At 34.6% G+C, this 4314-nt stretch overlaps 1 protein-coding gene across 1 annotated transcript in view; it reads left to right on the forward strand.

Moving 5' to 3' along the window:
• Positions 1 to 4085, forward strand: part of CGNL1 (cingulin like 1) — a 309913-nt gene extending 305828 nt beyond the window's left edge. The window contains 1 exon segment of the mRNA XM_053717518.1: positions 1 to 4085. This exon segment is cut by the window's left edge and continues 798 nt beyond it. The gene's annotated coding sequence lies outside the window, so the exon portion shown is untranslated.
• The last annotated feature ends 229 nt before the right edge of the window (positions 4086 to 4314 follow it).

Raw genomic sequence — 4314 nt, forward strand, 5'->3', positions numbered from 1 at the left:
AATAATTAGTGATTCTGATTAAGGATCAGGTGTCCTATGCAGCTGCCTTTTGAAGAGTCAAACAATACGTTTTTAGTGTGGAACACATGACAAAGTTAGTTGTTCCAAGTGTTTATAAACTTAGGCATGAGCAGCAGTTTTCTTCTATAAATACAGCTGGTTTGGAACTTATTTTGTGAATAAAGTTTCCCTGCCAGATTGATATGCCGATCTCATTTATATATTGCTCTACAAATGTTCAATTTTAGCAAAATACATGCTGGGTTAACCACTGTCCTTAAGACAATATTTGCCTTTGTGGGAAACAAAAAAACCTAGATGCCTCACTGCTAGTGTAACAGAAACAGGTTGTTATTGTGCGTACACCCAGCATACTGACAGATGCTCTGTATGCCACATAAATGACTTTTATTAGAAGCATTTTTGCCAACACATCTAACCAAAATTACAATGTACTGTTGTTTGTTTTGTCTGTAATGCCACTTTAATTCCAAAACACTGTGTCACTCAACCAGCACCAAACAATGTGCTTGCCATATTTTGCACTTAAGAATAACTGAGCATTACAAACACTACATGACGTTTGCACTTGTTCAGCACTGGCACAGAAACCAATTACTATTATAACAGCAAGAATCAGATTATACCAAAACATTTGTTACTTTGCCAATGGAAATAATATGTATTTTTTATACCATCAGACGTTATGCACTGGGACCTCAAATCCCAGAGTGAGGGCAGAGTTTAAGCGCACAGTTTTGTCTTCATGAGACAAGCAGTGGCACATCAAACACTTAGGTTTACTGACATATGGCTAAGAGCTTCACACAGTTTAATACAAAACAGATTTTTTGGGGCTTCTGATTTTTTGAGCTACATGCCGGCTGCATTTCTCCTATATCCGTATTGAATTTACAGAATATTTTTTCGCTTCATATTAATGCACCAATTTCATCTAGTAAACTATAGTGTAAATCTGTTTTTTGTTTTGTTTTGCCAGACATGACTTTTCTACTTTTGGCATTAACCAAATATAACTGTCTTTTTCTTACCTGGCTCTAATGTTATTTCTCCCAAAATGGTCTGTATGGACACTCAGAAGCTGTATTGGCCAATATGTTAAATGCTACTGTGTTCAGCAGCCTTTCCAGCATCATAAGGGGATCAATTTATTTTTCATTTAACTATTATCAGTACACACACACAATACCCACATCAAACTCCATATTTGTAAATATTATCTCTGAGTTAGTCAGTATTAATATCAGTTAAATTCAGGGGCACATTACCTCTCTAATGTTCAGCCATATTTTCATTTTTAACTGTCAAACTTGCCATTTCACAATAGTAAAACACAATAGGATGTTTCATTAAATGTTGAAATTCCAGGCAGAAAAAAAAAAACCAATACAGATATTTATTGTCATTATGATATGAATCACGTGATCTTTTATTTTCAAAAAATTTTCAATAATATAGGTCAGCCTAATATTCCCTCTTGAATTGCCACCTCTCTAGCATAACCTTGAAATATGAGAAAACATTTGGAATTAGTTTTATAAAACCATAACTTTTATTGATGAAATTAAGCTCCAAGTGTCAAAAGCTAATTTAACCCCTTAACGACCACATCAAACACTAAATACATGTCATAAGGATAGTATTAAGGTTATTCCCTGCCTCCCTCTAGTCATGAGTGCTAACATGTTGATATTTATCTTTCACTACAGTCGAGTGCTGACATGATTGCACATGCGCAGCTGCTCTCCTTCAGATAACTGCAGCGTAACCTAGGCTCCATAATGGCAGCACACATGATCGGAGGGAGGTGCATGACATTTATTTAGTGATAAGGGTCCTTTTTAAGGGTTTATCGGCTCATAATAGTGCAGGTCTCGCCGCCAGTGGCAAGACCATGCTATTATGACCTCCCTGTCTCCTGCAGGCCTCCTGAAATAGCGCAGTCTTGCTGCTGGTGACGAGACTGCGCTATCAAAAGATCAAGTCCTATTAAAAGATCAGCAACGTGCAGGGTATGTTGCCAGTCTTTAAGGGGTTAAACCTCTAAAGAGAAGGTCTTTTATAATTTTCCCACTTATTTAAAAAAAACTAAGTTTTAAAAGTAAATGCCCTATTGTGTTAGAGAATTTTATTTTTGTACTATTGCTTGTATATGATTGTGTGTTTAACCCCTGCAAAGATCAGCTCCATCAGCAATGCATTACTGGGCCTTAGCTGGACACATCTGGTGAGTCAATTACTAGAAACACATGCTTCTCAGTCTATCTAGATATGCATTTCAACAAAAGAAACCAAGAGAACAAAATAGTGTAAATTTGATAAAATAACCAGACTGAAAGTCTCTCTTAAAATTGCATACTCTGGGCTCGTAAGCTGCTTGCGAGTCCTTGCAGGGAAAACCTGCTTTCTGCAATGTAAGAAACAGAAGTTACCAGACTTACGCTCTCCACCACCTCTAAGATGGTGTATAGAAGTCACCCCGGAAAAGTTCACTTGGGGTGACTGACAGCCCCTTCTCGTGCAGAATTGGTTGCGTGAGACAAGGTGGCATCATTACTCACTCAAGTGAGTGTTTAATGGTACACATTGATGCTAAGCCTGTCGGACAGGTTCTCAAGTTGAGTACATGGGGCCCAGTATCTTAACCATGAAAGTTTAAATTCAACTTCCTGTCCATTTTAACCACTTGTTTAGTTTTATGTACACTACTGCTTGTGCTATTGAGGTTTTTTAATTACATCTGTTTTTTTTTCTGTTACATTGTATGAGGTTTGTACCAGAGCAACAGTCTTTATTTATTAACAATTTAGAAATCATATAAATTAGCTTATCATATATATCTTTTAAAAGCGCACAGTAGATTCACATCCAAAGTCTTCCTGCTATTGTAGAAAAAATAAATCCTTTATTTGTGATTCAATGGAATGTTTTGCATGATGAGACTTATAAAGCTAACCTCTCAACGTCTAATTATTACAAAATTTCTCTTTATTCATTAAACTCTATTGCAACAGTAACCTGATCTGTCCAGGTTATGAATGTGATATCTGAATTAATACCCCTTCTCAACAGTGAAAGGCTTCATTAAAAACAGCTCTTACGTATGAATAGAAAAGTTTAGAATATATATATATATATATATTTGCTTCTTACCTGCACAATGTTTTCCTGATTCATACAATAAAATAACCAAAAGAGTCTATTTAGTTAATGCAGATATTTTTTTCTTTTTATGTAAACATTTCCAAAGAAGGTAATACCTTTCATGGTGAGTGATCCAAATAAGAAATTCACAAGTTTTTCTTGCATAACATCCTGAAATGCTTAATTTTAGATTAATTAATGTTCATCAAAGTTATTATACTATCCTTCCATATTAGTTTAATTTAGAGTGGGCATATTTAAAAACAATATTGTTAATATTATATCACATCACTTTAATGCAAATGAGAAGACAGACATACACCTACAAACTCTGCTTATATTTATAAAGCTTTTCTATGGGACAAAAACTCATGTGTATCATCCAGTCATAAATACAGATGTGTATTCGTTTGGAAACAAATGCAAAAAAGACAGACAAATTTGTTGCATTAATTTATGAACGAATCGCCATATTGAACAAATAAATTTAATGTTTGAACAAATTAATTTAATTCATTCATTCAAATGAGAAATGCAGTCAGGAGAGGCCAATCACAAGAGACTAGGAAGTACAAATTGATTGATTGCTTAAGCAGCCTGTCAGAGTCAAACCTGACAGTGAACTAAGAGTGATGTGTGCAATTTCTTACCCAATCCTGACTTCCCATTTGCCTGGCTAAAAAAAACATTTAAACTCTCTTGGTTAATACATTTGGGCCTAAATGACCCAAGAGTGTGATTTTTGCCTTCTTGGTGCTCATTTACTTACATGTAGTAGGCTGCAATCCAACACTACTGCATATCACTTTACATGTTTACTTCTACTCTTTTAAGCTGTGCAAAAACTTAATTCTTACTATTTGTATATGTCTCATACAGTATTATTACATTTAATATTAAAGGAATTCTTTGATTTCTAAGTTCTTTATGAAATAATTTTTTATATGTTCTGTAATTATTGTTTGCATTAAATTAATGATTCTTTTAATTTTTCAAATTGTTCAATGTAAGTTTTGGGTTAAAATTTGTTGCATATTTTGTCACTATTTGGCCCTAACAATTGGAATTCGATACATAATACATAAAAATATGGCCTTTTCTCCAACATTGGTGTGTCCGGTCCACGGCGTCATCCATTACTTGTGGGAT

The sequence above is a fragment of the Bombina bombina genome, chromosome 6 (genome assembly GCF_027579735.1).
Source record: "Bombina bombina isolate aBomBom1 chromosome 6, aBomBom1.pri, whole genome shotgun sequence".
NCBI classification, from domain to species: domain Eukaryota; kingdom Metazoa; phylum Chordata; class Amphibia; order Anura; family Bombinatoridae; genus Bombina; species Bombina bombina.